The sequence below is a fragment of the Nothoprocta perdicaria genome, unplaced genomic scaffold, assembly GCF_003342845.1.
Source record: "Nothoprocta perdicaria isolate Ctin4 unplaced genomic scaffold, notPer1 scaffold_234, whole genome shotgun sequence".
Classification (NCBI taxonomy): Eukaryota; Metazoa; Chordata; class Aves; order Tinamiformes; family Tinamidae; genus Nothoprocta; species Nothoprocta perdicaria.
In genome coordinates this window covers 508398-528607 of record NW_020455460.1, presented here as the reverse complement: position 1 = coordinate 528607, position 20210 = coordinate 508398, and the positions used below count along the sequence as shown (strand labels likewise).

General features: G+C 39.9%; 1 long non-coding RNA gene across 2 annotated transcripts in view; it reads right to left on the bottom strand.

Annotated features, from left to right (window-relative positions):
* Positions 1–20189, bottom strand: part of LOC112947492 — a 129938-nt gene extending 109749 nt beyond the window's left edge. For both annotated transcript variants that reach the window (XR_003249417.1, XR_003249418.1), the window contains exons 1-2: positions 20170–20189; positions 14135–14231 (exon numbers count right to left, since the gene is read on the bottom strand). This is a non-coding gene — a long non-coding RNA (uncharacterized LOC112947492). The remainder of the gene's footprint in view (positions 1–14134; positions 14232–20169) is intronic.
* Between the last annotated feature and the right edge of the window lie 21 nt (positions 20190–20210).

Sequence of the window (20210 nt, the reverse complement as noted above, 5' to 3'; positions counted from 1 at the left end):
CTGGCTTCCTCTTCTTCACCGGGGTGATCACCGCTTGTCTCTAGCTACCTCCATGCAGTAGAAAGCCAAAATAAAACAGTAGTACAAAATGGGCTGTGGACACCAAAACAAAGACATGGTACAGGATGCCAGCACTTAGTTCAATTAAGAATGTATCTTAGTCCATTAACAGAAGACAAAAAAATAAAATCCACATAATTATTTCTCCCAAGGTAATTATCACTGACATTTCAAGAAGCATAGTCGTATTTCGTTTCAGATGTTGAACTGAGAAACATAGTGTAAAAGTTAATTGCTTCTATATTCAGCTAGAGAGCCAAGACAAACCATAGAGTGCGTTTGGAAAACCGCAACATCTGGTTACAGCAACATCCTACTAAGGGGGGAATTTCACCCGACTTTGTTCTGTTTCCCGCAAATAGCCCCTGAGAAGAGAGGTCACCAAAGGCTGTTCACAGTCCTTTAGCCCCGAGCATGACCACGGCGGATAAAGGTGGGAAGGGAGAAGGGAAGGGAGAAGGGCTCCGTGGCGGGCGCTGCCGAGGGGAGCAGCGGAGCAGCGGGCAGGCCAGCTGCGCCCCGCACCCTCTGGAGCCCGAGCAGCAGCGGCCCCGTCCCAGCAACACAAGGAGCTCGGGACAAGCGCTGGGACTAGGCCCCAACTCCAGGTGGCTCCACGGAGACCTAGCTAAGGCAAAGCCCTGAGCAAACCCGGCTCAGATACACGAGACGGGCGACAAGCATCTTGCAAGGGAGGAAGCAGAAGAGCACCGTGATACAGCAGGTCACAGCACCTGCACATCAACACTCACCTACTGAACTAACGATACCCTACAGAATGATAAAAAAAAGGAAATTATAGCAACAAAATAACATGCCTGATTCTTACTTCCAACTCACTCATCATCATAATTCAATTCACTAAGAGCTCAAAGAAACTTTCAGTGGTTTCATTGCTAGAGCAGCTCATCCTTAAAAGGAATAATTGTTTTCTGACATATTAGGAATGCAGCTGACTGCTACTGTTTTTCTATGTAATTTCCACAAAGTTTTCTTTTTCCAGAGAAGTAAAATAAAATGAGACAAGATGTTGGAAAAGGGCTGCTAGTAAACGAGAGCTGGTGCGTGATGTGGTGGAAGAGAACAGGCAACAACATGAAAGGGACTCCAAGTTACATCTAGTAAATGCAAGAGGAATGAAGTAGAGCTGCTTCATTGCTGCTAAACTTGCATCCACACCAGCTGTTTGCGACCTTCACTCTGTGCACAGGATGGACTAGTACTGGAAGGAATATGGAAAAGAGCAGAAAAAAGCTTCTTGCCAGCAGCTTCTGCCATTGAATTCATTTATCTTTTACGCTGTAAATTTAATTTTAGCAACATCAAGCTTTTTTACATGAGGAAATGGCTAGCACAGCACCAGCACAGTTCTGGCAGAGAAGGATATACACTCAATAGTGAGATCGCAAAAGAATTTGGCAGCCCACGGATGTGCAGGAAGAAGGTACCTCCTATCAGACACTGATCACTGAAATCAGTATGTGAATATACATATATACGGGTGTGTGTGTGTGTGTGTATGTCATCCTCCATATTTTTCAGCAGCTATTTTACAAAAGACTAGTATATTCCCTAGAAGATATACTGTGTACTTAGGAGCCACAACTACCACCCAGGGATTATTCAAATTTTAAGTCTGCATTGTTTTTAATTTTGTGATTTCAAACAGCACCTTCTAACCTAAGTTTCAGTATTTACCGCTTTTGGTTTAAAAGACTCAAGAAATTAAAGACTTAGTTTTTCAGAAATGAAGCAACCAGTCTAATGTTGTTTCTTTTCTACATAACATTGGACAAATAACCTCTCATAATCATTTCTCTATCAAGGAGATATTTTTATAGCTGCAACAGCCAAAGGAGAAAAAAGCTTTAAAAAAATGCAGACTTGAATTTCAGGTCAGTGAATCCACATCTCTAGCTAAACTGCTTTAACAGATAACTATTCATTTTGCTAAAAACATGTACCTTGTATTTACTTTTATTATACAGAAATAACACTATTTGCTTTTTCCTATTGTGTACTAGCCTTTTTAGATACCCATGCATTACGTTTGCTCCCCTGGCTACAGCCTAAGAGCGGGTGCTCCTGTTCAACCATTAATCTACCAAAATCACCCTGGCTCTCCCATGCCCTCGGCTTTCCCAGGTTCATCCTACAAACTTTAACTGCAGCTCAGGTTTTGTGTCCCCGCAGGAAGGACAGCGCTTCTGGCCCCACTGCGGCCGCAAAGGGGGCCCAGACACCCCAGGATTCACTCAGGGCTGATCAGATTGGACCCCTAATGTTAAAAAGGGATTTTCCAGTCTTGAAATATTTCCTTCCTTTCCGCCCAAGCCAACCAAAGAAATTATGCCTCACTCAGGATTCTGTATAAGCCAAGCCTCAAGTGTGAAAGTTCAGCTCTTTCTGCTGACACCAGGCCTTTGCATTGATTTATATATTTTTAATGGAAACAAACAAACAGTAAAAAAGCTCCCCGTGTTCATTTTTGGATCAAAGTTTTGCTTCCATATGAAGAAAGTATTCTTGGGCACATAAAATGCACGTTTCATCCTCAAAGACAAATGCTATAACAAAGAATAGAGAAGATATTTGATATAGTATGAATCTGTAAAAATATGATCACAAAGGAAAGTCTTTCACAACTGTAAATTAACAGATAACACCATCCTGCTGCTCTCAGAGAACTATGCTAATCTTCACAGATTTTCTGTAGGCAATAGAATACTTTTTCAGGAATAATATAAATGATCCAAGTTTCTCTTCTATGTGCACTATAGAATAGAGAGGAATTTATATTCTTGAATATTGGTCACTCCCTAATTCAAGAGGCCTAAATAGGTCTTCTACAAATGATAAATATATGCTCATTTATAAGACAATATATACGTTCACCAAAGAGCACATATACCTACAAGTACTCTGAAGAACTGCTATTAAAAGAAAAAAAAAAAAAAAAAGCTGTTTTTCCTTTCTGACAAACGGGCATGAAATAACAGGCTGACATCTGCCTCTGCAGGTCATTCCAGTCAGGCTGCTGCATGTCAGAATTCAAACTGCTCCATCCATCAATGGCAGACCAAAAATTAACGTAGCTTGGAAACTCTGCAGCAAGACAGTAACAGCCCAATTTAAAGTCTGACCTTCGGAGAACGGTGGGGTAAGATGGAAAAATTATTTCATGCCCTGCACCAAAGCCAGCACCACAGTTCACAGGGATTTTGCAGTTTTTTCATATATATAGTTCTCCAATATACAGCTGTTAAACTCTTATGTCAGATAAGGAAAGTGTTTCATAGCCTTTTAATTTATAATGCAATGTCAACTACATTTACAAACATACATTTTCACTAAATCCAGAACTTTAATTTCTCTGAATTAAACTGATTTATACTGGTTAACACTACAAAAAAAATATATAAGGTATTCAAATTATAAAAAACGCCATTTGAGATAAAGGTATTAAGGTAAAACCCAAGCTTATCAACCTGAAAAAACTTGATTTAAACTGACTGCATATTTTGCCAAACAGAACTGCAAGGCAAATTAAACACAAAGGCTAAGGTATAAAATGCCGAGACAACTCTTCACTCAAAATTCCAATGTTAAATGATTTTATAAGGAGTTGATCAAAACATATCAGGTAATTTAATCAACACAGAGCCATACACATTAGCAATGCTTAAGAGAACACTCGCAGAAGTTGCAGAGATGCCTGTATCCTTCCGGACTCCATACCAGCAGATAACTGCGATCAACTCATTTGTTAAATCACCTTTAACACCCATGTTGACTCCTCAAGGAATTAATATAACTGGAACCTTAATAATGCATAATTCAAAACTCTCATTTACTGCAGTAAATAGGAGAAAACCCTCCTTCCTGCTCAAAACTTCAGCCGGTTATTGCAGCAAGAGCCTGACTGACAGCGCAGTGCTTTTCTGAGTAATCAAGGTGCAATGCTTTAGCTGGGAACCGAGAGGCACCAGCTGTAGGTCAAACACCTTCCAGGGCTTTTATGAAGGACTGCTGATAACACCTGTGCATTTACACAAAGGCTGAGGGAGTGCTAAAAATGCTGAGAAAACAGCAGTCTTATTCACCACAGTAGGAGCCATTTTTAAACAGAATCAGTTCGAGCATTATGTATTTTTAAATAGTCAAATACAAAGTTATTATGCCTCTGAATGGAGAAAGGCAGAGGATTTGCAAGCTACAGAGATGCACCAAGGTGGAAGCAGCTCCCGCGGAGGCTGCGGCAGAGGGAAGCCCCGGCCCCGCAGCCGCAATCCCAGAGCGGAGCCGAAGGGAAGAGTTCACGAAGAGCAAGCGCCAAATCACAGCCAGCTCACGGAAAAGAAGCTTTCCAGGGAAAGGTATGAAAGTTCCTCCAGATACAGGAAACGCCGGGCCCTGGAAAGCCCTTGATCTCCTCAAAACACCCGTGGCAAGGACCAACAGCCCGGCACTGAAGCACAGGAAACTTAACAAGGCAGTATACACTGAACATCCGACTGAACAGTAAAAGGAATCACCACGGAAAACAACTGATTCTCCATGCCTTCACGTTGCAACGGCACAAGATTGACTCTGCTTAACTGCAAGTTTGTGGGTTTAATACAGAATTAACCAGACTAACCTTAGCAGCACTTGTTACACTGGATGTGAGGAGCAGCTGATTTTACTCTCGCTCCTGCCCTCAAAATCCGCAGTCAATGAAATAACCCGTGGGCTGCAGCTCACAGCGGGGCCTGCACGCTCCCGGGCAGCGCCTGGAGCAGCCAGGGCCCGAGGGAAGGCTGCAGCCGCTGCGGCCCCTTGGGCGGAGGCACCGCAAAACTGAAATGGGGGCACTCATGTACGTCGGGTTGCCCCGTGGAACTGAGGAATTTTATGATCAAAGGTGTTATTACCTATGTTGATGCAAGCTACTAAAAAAATTGAAAAAATAAAGTTTATTTGCGATCTGACCCGTAGAAAATATCTAAATAGATTATCTAACTAAAAATCTAACTAGATTATTTTCCACTTTTTCAGCTGCAGAAATATTAATAATATATACAGAAAATGTATTTTTTAATTTTTAATTCCCTTTTTTCCCCAGGAATTAACACTTATCAATGATTATTTATTTCTGAAGGATGTAAAAAAAAAAAAAAAAAAAAAGACTTTTTCCAATAGCAGTAATCATATACAGTTCTTAACAGTAACTTAGTATTTTTTTCTCTCAAATAAAGCATGTAGTTATTATTCACCAGAGAAACTGTGACATTATTTCATTAAACTAATGGAAATTACTTGCTGCTTTATTTTCCACACGATTGATGCACTTGGTACACAGAACTAAGAAATTATTAACCAGTCCCAAGACTCAACAGTTTACCATCAGCTTACAGGCTTTTACTAATGAATTGGATTTAATGAATTGCAATTATTTCAGGGAGAAAAAAAGTCTTTATCCATTCACACTGATCATAACACTAAATTAAGCTATATGGAAAACCTCCACTTATCTTGACATAATCAAAGCCGTCATCACTTAAAGGAAGCTCTTGCAGCTACAGCTAACCTCTGCGCACGCCCCAACTTACTGTAGCTTTCTGAAGAAAATAACTCAAAAAACTGTTTTGCTTTTCTGTGTTGCAGTGCTGCACAAGGGCATTGCTTAAAGGAATGCAGAAGGAGGACAGCAGTAGTAGCTTACAGTTCTAAGAGCTATTTTATAAGACTTGATTTTAACAGAGTCAACTGGCAAAGCAAAACTCTGAACGTTGTTTCATATTTTCTCATACGTTTCTAAAGGACAAATGACAACCGCTTCATAAAAACTTCCGAAATGATTTCCAATCCTCTATCAACCATTAACACCACAACGCTTAAGAGTCTGGAGTGCGCTTTTGAAAATACTGAAGGACAGCTTTCCATAGCAAGAAGGGAGAACACAGAAATGAAGAGGGCCATGGAGGGAAGAAACGGGCCGAGCAGAATCCGCCCGCGTCCCCGGCCACGAGCCCCGTCGCCCCCGCGCGCCTCGCCAGGCACAACCTGCAAAGGGAGCTTCCGCAGCGACGTGGACAAACACACGCGCGACATTTACAAAATAACACCTCCTCATAGAGCTAACACATTAACAGACTCTAAATATTATGATGGGGAGTATTTAGAAGTGAACTGAAATGCGCACAAAAGGCAAGTGCCCAACAACTTAAATTCAAAGCAAAAAAACACGAGTGCCTGTTTCGCATGTCTCAGTATCTCCACTTACACTGGCAGCAGAAGACAATTCTGGATACCACATAGAAGGGTTCACCATTGAGAATATGTCTGTTTTTTCCTCCATCTGCATTATTTTAGCTTTCATTTTTTAAATTATTAGTATGATATCAATGTGCTATTTTTAAGCCTAAATCCATTCTGAAGCAACAATGGGAAAATTAACGATGCAAGCCTACAGGGAACAACAATAAAAGTGTATATACACCAACCTACATTAATATTCATCTTTCATAATAATTAAGTTACAACTACAAAAAAATAAGGTTAAAAGTACCATCTTTAGAAACATTTTTTTTATTATTATTTTTAAGATGAAACTTGAAAGTTTGGCAGCGGGGGCGGGAATAGGGGAGAAGCACAGATCTTTTTCACTACGTATCAGAGAAGAGATTTCCAGCAGGGCATGATGATGAAAGCAGTGACAGCACAGAAGTACTGCAAAGATGTAAAGGACAGAAAATGTCCCACCCGTTCCAGTCATACATTTACTTTGTTTTATAAGAGCAAGAGAGTCACGCATGAGACAGAACAACAGGTATGACTTCCCTAACACTGCTCGGAATGCAATTTGTTTGCCCCTCACAAAAATATCAGAGTATAAGATCAGGTCACGGCAACCAAGATCATTCCAAAGGAGAACGTCCTCCTCCCAGCGGAGGCTCAGCCTGTTCCTAACACACAGCTTAGGAGACGTAAGCAGCTTCCCGGTGAGGGTGTTTCAGAACCTGCTCCCTCAACTCTCCCGCCGCAGCGACGACGGCAGTTGTAGTTGCCGCAGTTGCACCCAGCCAAAGCAACCAGAGAAAGGGGAAGCTGCAGATCTTTTGCCACGTACAGGCACAATGTTTCAGCTGCTCCATTTACCCACATGAAACGGCCCCGTTTGCACACGCTGCACGGCTGTTACGGCCGCGCACGCGCTTCGTTTCTGCGGAGCGGCCGTGCCTGGTGCACGGGATGTGCAAACTGCATTTATGCAGGTCCAAGGATGTTTCAGTACTTGAATCTTCTCTTGACAGAGAGCAGGGCTTCCACTGAAAGCTCATTTAATACAAATAACACAATGCAAATGAACCTGAATCAGAAAAATTAGATTGATGGAAGTAGCTCGGTCGCTGTAATTACACAAGGTGTATTATTTCCTAAATTCTCTTTGCATTAAATATATACCATACATTTACCAAACATAATTAGCGGTTTAGATGACAAGCATTTGATTTTCCCCAGCAATAAAACCCCTCCGCACTGGTATGTTCAGGTTGCGTTTCAGAGATGCATTTTCTTACTACCATTGTTTACTCCTCTAAGAAAATTCCATAGGATTCTGCCATCCAAGGGAATACTAACCAGGGATTTGCAAAGCAACAGATGAGAAAGATAGCTAGGTCAGCCTCCCATGCATTTCATGTACATAGAGTAAAATTAAATCAAAGCTTTTAAGGCTGTTAGACAAATAAATCATATTTGAAAGGAGAATAATTGATGATATCCCTGGTACAGCTTTACTTCCTTTATGATTCTCATTTTATTTTTTCATATTCATAGAAATAAATTAACATATAAACAGCAATAGAAAAAGTTTTTTAAAAGTTGTCATAAACTAGAAAGAGATCTTTAGGCATTCCAGAGGAAGAAAGAGGCTTTCACAAAAAAGACAAACTAAGCATATTCAACAACAACAAAAAACACTTATTTTTATCTAGATCTACTTTACTTTTCTTTGTCTTCTGATAATTTCCCTCTGTCTCAACCTAATTCAGTGAGGCACCTATTTAAAATCACACAGACATGGAAAAAGGTCATCCTGCCCGGAGCTGAGGCACGAGTCTAATATAAGGCGCTGTTCTCAGATCTGTGCCGATACTCTTCTACCTTTTTGACAGCTCAACTTAAATTTGAATTTTCTATCCTCAATTTCCATTTCAACTTAGTATTAGCATGTTTTCTAAATGATTCTTGTGTTTTATGAAAGACGTAGATCTCTCTTTGCCCAAGATTGTAACAATCAATCCTACAGATTATGGCTTCACAAATGTTCCAAACGCAAGTTAAATACATGAGACTTCTTATACAAGCTGCATCCATTTTTACATTTACTCAGCACCAGAGTTGTGGTGACTGAACATGCCCCGTTCATGGCACAATGTGCAGAACCACTGCTCAGATCACAGGCACTTTGGAAAAGGGACAGAACACTCAAAACAAAATGCACTCCTATGTATTTATACAAATCATATTTAAAACAGCATTAAATTACTGAACAATCTAAACATTTCAGCCCTAATTACTTAATTGTTGCATATCTCATACCTTCTGTGAAATGTCTAAGGCGAGCAGGCTGTCTCAAGCCCCAACAAACCCAGTGTGTGCAGTGCACATAGTGCTTCAACACCCTCAATTCCGTTCTGCTTCCTTCCCCACTCACTGCTGTCAGTGGAATCAAGCCTCAAGTGCACAAACAAGCACTGCAAAGTGGCTGCTTTTACCTTCTAACTAAAAACTACCCATCTTGATATAAGCGCTTTGATTTCACTTCTCTCTGCTTCATGCCATTGAGACACTTTCAAAGTTTCTATTTTATACATTCAGATCTTGATGCTTCACAGTTGCTTCACTTACAGAAAAACTCAGCCAGGAACACATTTTGTTTCAATTTTGTTTGTTTTAAATAAATAAAAGAGCAAAGCAAGTTAACCAAGTATAAGCACTTGTTTATATCCAGAGGAGAATCAGGGTTGGTAAGAAGCTTGAAATTTTGTAAGTCATTTGCTCGGGATGGTTCATGCAAAGTCCAGTTTGACTGAGAAGAGAGGAAAGGGTGCATAATGCTTATGTATCTCAGACACATACACACATATATGTACTGTACATGCCCTATACCTTATCTGTTAAATTGCAATTTGCTCCTCATTAATGTCATAAACCCACAGGACAAGGGTTGATTTTACTCATGCATCTGTGCTTTTTGAGCCTCCAACTGCTGCTTTTCTCAAGGCTTTCCAGCCCAATCCTGAACACACGATGCGCGGAAGCTGCCCGGTCCGCGGCGCAGAGCGGAGACGTCTCTCCTGTCACTGGGGAGGCAGCGTGTCCCAGCCTCGTAGCGATTAGCCCCAATATTTACAGGTTGTGATGTAATTTACTAAACACACAGACACATTACAAGCTATTAAACATAGCTAAATTTTCATTAGCACATATGTACAGTTATGAAACAGTATTTTTCTCCCTGAAATTAAATATAATGGCATCAGCCCCACTGACTTTCTCTAGAAGACAATGAAAACATTCACAATGCAGCCAAGACAATGAGTTTTCCTTCTCTCAGTATCTCAGTGCTAGTTTTGGGGGTATAGGGTTTCAGTTAGTTTGGGGGAGTTCTCTACTCTTGCACAGCAAAGAGCTGTATCACAATAATGGTAGAAAGCACTTTCAGTTTTTCTCTTCAAGTCCCCAAGGATTACGTGGGGACCTCAAGTCAAAAACCTTCACTTTAGAACAATAAATAAATAAACTCGCTAAAGCCTTCCCAAGGCTGGCCAACTGTAGCATAAGTAATGCAAAAGGCTGAGAGATGCCAGATAAATTTGATTACTATAAAAGATGGGAATATGTTTCTTTCCTCTGAGAATTCACAAAAAGGGGTCAAAAACAAAGCAGCACTGGAAGTGAACAACTTCATTTTTCTGGCAACTCAATGTGAAAATACAATACAATGTCACAGAAACATTTTATCACATCGGTGCAGGCATTTCTTAATATTCTATTTCTCAAAAAGCAGATCGGGAAGATGGAGTCCAAGCAAAATGGGACACTTCTTTCCTTTGAGAAGAGCAATCCTGACCAGTAGGTCTACCTAAGAGTCCAAGCACTGTTTAATTCTTACACCTGTTACCAGTCTCAGAGTATCCCTACCACATATTTTAAAAAAAAAAGAGAAAAGAAACCCTTCATTTCCTAACATTATTCTACACATTTGTCATGATTACTGAATCGCTTGCATGCGGTATGCTCAGAGCGCACTGAGAGGATCTACCACCCTGTCCTTGTTAAAGGAAAGACAAAGTTTTAACTCACTGTTAATTGCTACAGCCCGGAGTAACGATTACGTGTAGAGATCCAAAGTTTACTGTTTATTTTTCAGCTTAAAGATGATTCTTTTGCCACACTGCTGCATTTTTCCTTCGTTAATAGACAAATTCTTACCAGTTGCCATTACACGGCACTGGTATCTTGCTAACTTGTCTACAATTACCTCTCTTCACGCTCCCTGTGGCGGTCCGTGGCTTTTCCAAACCACCACGGCACGTTGCTGGCTCCAGCCGCGCACTCCCACCCCGTGCTGCCCGCCACCAGCAGCACCTGCTCCAGCCCGGGGCCTCAGCCCCGTTTCAGCAGCTCATGCACGATACTTACAGAAGGGCTACCAACGAGAACGAGCAAAAACAAAGGAAAAAAGAAAAAGGAGCTTTGGTTCAGTCCACTAAGTCCATTTTTAGCAGACAAAAACCGTTTACTCACACTACACTTTTTGTACAAACATCTCCATTTGAAATAAACATAATCTTAAAAGGAAGATTCTGTATTTCTTTCTGGTACAGTCCCTTCTTTGCAATGTTCATGTTATCTCCTGTCTTTAATTCCTTCCTTTAAGTCACTATAATATTTCCTTCTCCTAAACTGAAGAAAATCACTCTGGAAGACAGGCCCTACAGCAATATGCAGCAGTTCTTTCCGAACTTCTGGAAGGAAGACCACCACCTCCCTTACTTGAAACAAACGATCAATTTTAGCATTTCTTTTCATCTTCAATACAATTGTTTCCATTCCAATACTTTGTATACTTTGTATATTCTACCTCTTCCTCCAAAATCAATTTCATTGTGTAAATGCTAGCTAGTATTTTATACTTGACTTAAAGCATGTTTTCAGACTTTTAAACACCCAAATTCAGCCTAAATAATTTCAAAAATTAACGAAATTAATTGGTGAAGTTTGTCCTTTTGAAATAAAGCAGAAAAAAAGAATAAAAGTAGATCTCCCACACTGTTTCATTTAACACAAATAGAAAGGTTTGTTCTCCACTATAAACAGCTCATTTACAAAGTTCTTGACACTTACACAAGCAAAGACTGAAGCAGCTGCCAAGAAGCTAGGCTAAATAACTGTCAGATGAAGGAAACTGGTGGCTTATCACAGGGACTAAAAACTCTTTTTCCTTTATTAGCAGCATTGGTTTTTCATACTAGAAAATTAAAGTCACAGCTCCTAGTATAATTTCTATTACAATCTTAACGATTTATATCCACAACCAAATTCAGTCAAAATATGCCCATTAGCAATTTACAAACTCCAAAGTTAGAGAGAAGGACAAGAAACATAAACACACAAATACTCAATGCAAGAGGAGGCCACAACTTACTTCCTCTGTTGAGGGATCACTTTTGGCATGTTTACAAAACTGAGATGCAATAATCTACCCGTTAGTAATAATCTTTGTATTTCAGTGGCATAAATTAGTTTATTTTTTACACTAAGATGAAACCTTCAAAAGGATGTCCCAACACAGAACAGCGCCCGATGGACAGCTCTTTGGCCGACAAAATGAACAAAGGGCTCCTCTGGACTGTTGTAACATTAATCCATCCATGAATCATAAATGATAAAGAAAGCCTTTTGCAGTTCCGAGATTTCCAAGATTTTATGAAAGGGAGGGAAGCAGGAGTATTTCCATCCAGCAGAATATTATTCATCATGATTATTTTGTCTTTAAAGAAAGGCATTTGATTCATGTTTGACAGGGATGCCCTATCAGAGTCAAACTGGGAGATTTCCTGCCCCAGGAAAGCTCTCACCATGAGACTGCAGCGAACACTTGTACTCTGGAACATTACACAGGAAAAATGAGAAAGACGACTTAGCAGTCTTCTGCCAAGCGTCCAAGTGATCAGTGAGACCACTAATGAGAAGACACTAAAAAGTGTCTGACATTGCTAGACTACAATTTTTTGTGGTTTTAAAGAATTTTAATGGGTTTTCTTTCAATTTAGATTCTAGAAGTTAATTAATATAGAATTTCTGATGTTACCAAAAGACTATAATGAAGTATAAATTAATGTACTAGGGAGGTAAGATTAACAAAAAGGAGCAGCTAATGTTTTCAGGAAAAAGCCTAGACAGAATTTGATTTTTTTGACCTTTAGGTATCATGGGAAAACACTTTTTCAAACTAAATAATTCTAAGTTTTCCCCTGAGCACATCAAATATTTTTAAATGTTTTAGCTACAGACAGGAAAAGTTCTTACCAGAGACAGTGCTCACTTATCTAGACACTGTTCTTGCACCGAGTTACACACTTAATAGACATAATTCTGTACATTTTATACACACACACACACACACACGTAGTTACCTAGGCACACACTCCCTAAATAAACTTTTGGAATTACATTTCAAGAATGACTCCGTTTCTTCGAACTGAAATACTAGGAAACGCAGATGTTTCAGCTCCCAGGACAATGCTGTCCTGCTGACGTCCTGCCCAGTCAGGCCCAGTCTTCCATGGTCCCCCTTTGGGGCTGACACTCTCTCTACACTGCTAATCGAGATTTTTTACTGAGTTAGTCTTCATTTCCTGAAGTTCAAATTGATACGAGTCTTACCTCCACTCTAGATCCAAAACCCAACTAGACCTCTCAAATAAATTACTTCAATGCACTCCGGAACACTCTTCTTTTGAATCTTATCATTCAGACCTTCAAAATTCTCACTTTATAAAAGTTGAAAGCTTTCTCATCATATCAGATTCCCAATAGGTCATAGTGTAAAGTTATGCTGCTTAGACTCAAACAAAAACCCAGAAAGCTTTTTAAGGATATTTATTGACACAATATCTTAGGTTTTTTTTTTTTTTCTCCTAAAAAAAACCTATGGTTTCTGATAAAGACATGCCTTTCAAATAGACACAAACTAGAAGCCAGCGAATGTCCGGAACATTACAGCAAACACCTTCTCAAATACATTCTCTGCAGCGACTGCAAAGATGCACTGGCTGTACTTGCTCCCAGCATCAGACAGGAGTTCTTCATTTCATACATCATTTACAACTTGCTGCAGCAATTTCTCTTTATGTAACTAATATAGAGAAGGCCCTCTATATTGTTGCAAAATTCAAGTGGTTTTGGCCAAAATTTGACTGTGCAATTATTCTGACATCAGTGCTGTGGAGAACTAAAACTATACTTAATAGCAGGAAATAAACAAAAATCTTGTATTCTTATATATAATACTGCATATTGTATTTGGATTCATCAAAACAAAACCACATCATTGTCAAACTTACTGCAGAAATAGTATCTCATAGCAAGCAACCAGTCAATGCACATATTTGTTTCAGTATTTTAAACACATATTTATAACCCATATTTTCAGAAATGAACCTCCCAGGACAGTGTAAGAGCCTGAAACAAGCCTTTTCCTTACAAAAGGCTTATTCACCTACATATTCCGTAGTCAGTAACACAGACAGAAGTTACTGCTGCAACTATTCCAAAAAATATACAGTTTATGACTGCTAAAGCTGTTATTGTTTGTACAGTCTTTAAAGCTCTCACACAGCCACGTACTGAAAATACATAACAACTTTTGCATTAGATCACCCTGTTGCCACCAATGATCCAGGCTGTGTGTGACTGAAAATGTAAAATGCAGAGCTTTTATGTGATACTCATTTAAATGCTTCTAAATACTTGGATTTGAAATTTAGCTTGAAAATACAAAAGGAAGAGGCTTTCTCACCATGTCAGAAGGACTTCCGGACTGAAGGATGTCATATCGCTTCCTGGGCTTTCATTCAGTAATTCCACTTCTTGTTCAGGATTAATCCAGAAAGCACCTAGTTTAAAAAAAAAAAAAAAAAAAATCAAATCATTTCCCTGCCCTCACATAAAAAGCATACCTGCCCATATCTGCTTCATAATCTGTATTTCTGCACACACTGGGCAGCACAGAAGGAAAGCTACCAGGCAAGTGGATCTCTCCTTTTTGCTCCTTAATATAGAGATGGAGAAATAGGTACTAGGTCATAACAAAAGCTGGAAATGGAAGAATATCCTTTAAGAAAATGTCAGTTAATATTTTGAGAAAGATAAGGCCCAAAGGCCAGTCATTATAAATTAGATGAAAGAAGCAATAAATATAGATAAACATATTCCTGATCTTTTTTGTGTGTATAAACACAGTATTTTCAGTTTTGTTTTTAAATCTGCCAGGCAGGGCATAACTAACCACAAATAAATATATATATATAAAAACTTTGAAATATATGTCATATATTAAAACAACCTTTGCCAAGTAGACAAATCCAAAAGAAAAGGAACTGCCAGGTTTGCAGAGTAAGCTGACCCAGAACAGCCACCAGAATCAACCATACAGTTTTAAAAATCGCAAGCATTTTCTGTCATCTATAAGCAATGCACAATATTCGGTTTTAATCTCAAGTCACACCCAAGATTTTTTCTAACAGTGCAAAGTGACATCACTTGCAACCAACATAACATTCTGCTCTAGAGCAAAGCCCTCTCTGCTCTGGGCTGGATGCCTAGAATTTCCCTGCTCCTTTGACCCTGGCTGTAAAAAATGCTGTCATTCTTCTCTGATCTTTCCAAACCGAAGGAGAAAAAAATATAGCAGGAGAGAGAGGTCATGTATAATGAGCAGCATTCCCATCAGGCAGCTCCCAGCACAAAAAGGGAGCAGGGGAGCCGCAGATGAGATCTCAAGCCATCCCTAACCTGGTGCAGTTACACGGATTCTTCGACCTCCCAGGCACTGCATTCAAACTGCTAATACAGCGTCACAAACGGTGCAAGACTAAAGAAATTGCAGTGCCAAGCACAAGTCAGAGCTTGAAAATTCCAACAAACAAAAAAGCAGAGACACAAACAAACAAACAGAGTGGAGATGAGAGAAGGGTTTTATGAAGCTGAATACAAAATCCAGGAAGCAGAGAGAAATGAATCAAGAGGGAAAAAAATAACAAACAAAAAAAACATAAAATCCTGTGTGGTGATTTTGAGTAAGATGCGTTTAGATTAGGGAAAAATAAAATAAATCAATAAAGGAAGGAAGGAAGGTGATGAAGGTAAGCACGTTCTGGTTCTGGCACGTACTGGCAAGAGCCACCATATGCAAGAGTATTCAGGGCAGGACTGTCCTACGTGATGTCAGCCCTCAACTGCCTAGAGAAGGATGCTTTCCAAGAGCAGAACCGTGACTCAATTTTCCACTTTTACAGGCGGAATGTTTTAAAATGAATACTGGTGAAGAACTCTCACCACATCTACAGCTGTATCACTGCAATGAAGAAAGCGGAGAATGCCTTTCAGAATAACTCCTTAAAATAAGTTCATATGAAGTAAATTAATGGACACACTCCAACGATCATTTGAAGATTTCTATTATTTTAATATGCTGAAACATACGGAAGAAAAGATCGGTAAGTCTCATGAATCAGATGTCATGAACGTTTTGGTGAGTAACACACTACAACAACATAAGGAAGGCTATAAAGTCTAAGACCATTCAGCTAGACCTTGCTGAAAGCTTCCCAAATTACTCATCCATCTGCAGTGAAACAACCAGCCACATGATGAAAGACTTCAGTAAGGATGAACTAATATGAATGGTTATCAAGTTACATTCATGCAGCAAGCACATAAATCTCCCTACGTACATTCACAGCAGACTTTCTAGAAAAGAGCAGTCTCAGTAAAGCCCCTGACGTTGCAGTATCATCCACGGAAAAGCAAAGGCAACTTCCCGACTCCTAGCGAACGTGAAACGAAAAGGATCTAATGAAGAGACAGACACGGCTGCTTCCATAGCTCCTCTGCCAGGAGCTCCGCAGGCTCCCCTGTGCAGAAGGGGTAACGGCGGCTCTGCCAAGGGCATCGGGAGTCACAAAACATATCACAGTATCACAGAGCAGCACAACACCAGGGCTGCACAACCATTCCAAACCCTGCAGCCTCAGCACTTTCCAGACTCCCTGCCCCAATCTTCTCCCTCCACAACTGATTTGCTTAAGCGTTAGCACATGGACAAGTGTAACCCAAACCTGGTGTTAATGGAGACCGAAAGCAGCAGCATTCAGATATAACAGTGAATCCTATTACAAGAATTCAACAGCCACCTATATAATTTCCGCCACAGTATTATCTGCATAACTCTATATGCTTCCAAGAACATTGCAAGGATGCATGTCCATGTAAACCATGCAGTGAAGATCTATAACTCTAAACAGTTCAGTTTGCATTGGAAACTTCTGCATGCTCAAATCAATAAAATATTGAGCAATAATATGCTAGAAATCTTCTTTAACGATTTTATCCAGAATTGGGAATCATGGAGCCTATACAATTTCCACACATATTCAAGAAGTAAAAATTTCATTAAAGTGTTAACTAAAATTTCCAACTCATCAAAGGATCATGTTCTGAATACTAACAAACCTCATAGAAAAAAATATACTTGTCTGCATGTCTATAAAATATTTCTTAGGTTACAAAATCAAATCTGATGACACTGAAAAGTCTTTCAGGAACAAAGACAGACGAGTAAAACAACCACCAGATCTCTTTAATTCCATGCAAAAATGTCAACAGCAAAATCACTGCATCTCTTCCATAGCAGAATATTAAATAGTTCATTAATATCCATTTTCACTTCTTATCTTTTCAGAGGCTACTCAAATTGTTTCTGTTTGATTTTACATGAGTGAAGCTCCTCCCAAATGAAACAGGTACAAGTATCTTGGAGGAACATTCAAGTGTACATCACTCAAGACTTTGGCAGTCCCTATCTCTGTGAACCAACAATAGCATCCCACTAATAACAATAACTTGCTTAACTATTCATTTTTGTAAATAATGGAAGTGAAAATTATCTAGTGATGGATTTACACTTTTACAATGCATCTCAGGGATGAAAATGAATAGGGAAGCAGAAATTATGTATATTACAATGGGTGACACACACAACTTAAGATTCCAGCTAGCTCCACAGAAGAACACAAGCTGGAAAACAGGGCACTACAATTTTTAACATTTTACCTTTGTCTAACATTACTGCGAGGTATCTTATATGTATTATTTGTATTATACTAGCACTTAAAGACCCCAATTAAAATCCGAACACCTTTATATTAGGCACAAATAGTACAAAAATTACAACAGATGTCATAGCCATTTTAATTCCAAACAACCACAATAAATTACCTATTTTTCAGATATGCCTAGCTTTACATTGCAGCTACCCACAGAATTTAATACACTAGTTCATATACTGAGGGGGAGCATTGAAAGGATTACCTAGGCAGTCTTTCAGCCTCTCTTATTTGAAAAGCCTATTAGTATTTGCAGTGGAGGCACAGAGCCCGGGAGCGAGCATCTCGTGACACAGGGCTCCCCTTCCTCAACCACCTCCCCAGCACCGGCAGGTCGGCCCCAGAACCGCAGGACCCCGCGGACCAGGAGCTGAAGCACAACCCTGCTCCCCTAAGGTACAAGACAGCCATTTTAATGAAAACTCGCATACTAGATTTTCTTCTCACAGCTCCTCCTCTTAAGCAATCTGTTTTTATTTTAATGTAAGCAATGACTTACTAAATATAGCAATTTACACTAATCTAGGATAAAATGTTACTATTAATACATTTGCAAACTGAATAGATGTTAAGTCTGAGAACAACATATGAGCTATTAGAAAGTTAATTGGAGTTACACGTGTACCATGCACGTATACTTTGCCAGTTGGATAACTCAATACTAACTCACTTCATCTTAAAGAAGACTCTTCAAACCAGCACAGATACTGAAAAATAAGATTGTTTTGAGGCAGGAAACTGATAAATCTGGCAACTTTTCTGGTAACAAAAACAACCACTAAGTTTCTATATGTGTAAAACTAGTTTTCAGTTAAGTAACAAAGTAGAAGTGTTTACACCGTGACTATTAGTTCTCAAGCACTGTGTTTATTATAAACAGTGCTTCAATCACAGGACCTTTAAGAGACAATATATAAATATTTTAAATGATAAAATATAGGTGTTGGCTTTTTTTTTGTACTATGTCCAGAAAATCTGCACAAACACATCAAATTCTCCACCTAGGGAATTTACTTTATTGTTACGTTTGCATTTAAAACAAATGTACATGACCTATTTTGGGGTTAATATAACTAAAAGGAGCCTATTTGTTGTTTATTATTTATAGAAGATTCACTTCAGATTAGGCCTTCCGCAGATGTGTGTATTTGTGTGGCATCACAAAGCCTCTCCAGATATCCCCCAGCACTAAAACAGATGAGAAAATGACAAGTTAGGATGTATCTCAGTACACACAGTATTTTAAAAAAAGCTAAGATTAAAAGCTGTTTTTTTCCTCTTCAGAAAGGCCACATGAAAGAGCTAGTACCATGGCTAATGCATTGACCTTCTGTGTCTGATAATGACAAGTTCAAGTTCCTAGAGTTGGATAAGATGTGGAACTAAAGTAAGTGCACTCAAGCAATAAGGTCTGCGCTCTGTTAGAGTCCTGCTCGCAAAACTAGCTGGGGAGAAAGAACCAAGAAAACAGCTTAGATTTTCTTTAATAACCAAGGGGTTTTTCTATAGTATCAGCATGTCTCATAACTACCTTCTTCAGAAGGTCTTCGATTTAAAAGCACTGTTAGTTTCATTCATTTTTAATAGCATGCTTGAAATTATTTCATGGGAGCAAAAGAAGTCAAATTCCTGAAAAACAGAGATGTAAAATGCTGCTTATGTTTGATTTTTATGTATATTTTCAGCTTTTTCTCTAGTAAACAATAAAAGAATGAAAGATATCAAAATCATACCTATAAAATATACACCATCTCCTCACGAGCTTTGCCTCCCATACTCTTAGAAAATCAGAAAAATAGTTTTACACAAGCAAACTTTCTAATATCAGCTCCTCTGGAAACATCTCTTAAGCTTTTCAGCTCAGAAGGCTCAAAAATAAGGAAATTCCTCCTTTTCCATCAGCAGAGGAGGAGAGCAGAGGCAGGGCAGGCAGCTCGTCCCAGGACCAACCTGCGGCACCTCAGCCCAGGTGAAGCCCCTCACTTCCCACCTGTCATCAATTCCCACGCCGCGCGCTCCATCAGCGCCAGGAGGAGCTTTCACAGGTGATTCTAAAGCTCCCCAAGGGCAAGCGGAGCCTCCCCAGGGCAAGGGGAGGGAGCTGCCACCATCCAACCGGGCACCGAGACCACCCGGTAGGAACGTGAGGCAAGAGGAACCAAAGAAACGAAAAGCTCTTCTCTCCAAACTAACCCCACTCCTAGCAACGCATACCCGAGTGCACTACCAACACGTGCATACGACCATGTGCTTTAATGTATTTTATACGTTCAAGTATTTATTTGATATGACGCATAGATAGCTAACTGCTGCATCTCTACATAGGTTAACCAAGGCAAACAGTAATGCCTTAAAATAAATAAATAAATAAGTAGAAGTCAGTTTGGTGTGAGGCAACAAGCACATCACCAGTTTTTAGCCACCAAAACACATTTTTCACGTAAAAATACATAAATATATATATATAACCACACAATCAAGAGCTCAAGAACTGAAACGTGGCCAGAACGGAACCGGTCCAGGCAGCGCATACAGGTCCCGGACACCCATAACGGCGGTGTCGGCCCGGGGGCCGCGGCAGCGCCCTGCGGGGACGGCGGCCCCGCGCACCAACCCAGGGGCTCCGGGCAGGGCGGGGAGGGAACACAGCGCCCGTCGCGGCACCTACCGCCAGCGCGGGGCGCCGAGCCCGGCCGAGGCGCCGCTCCG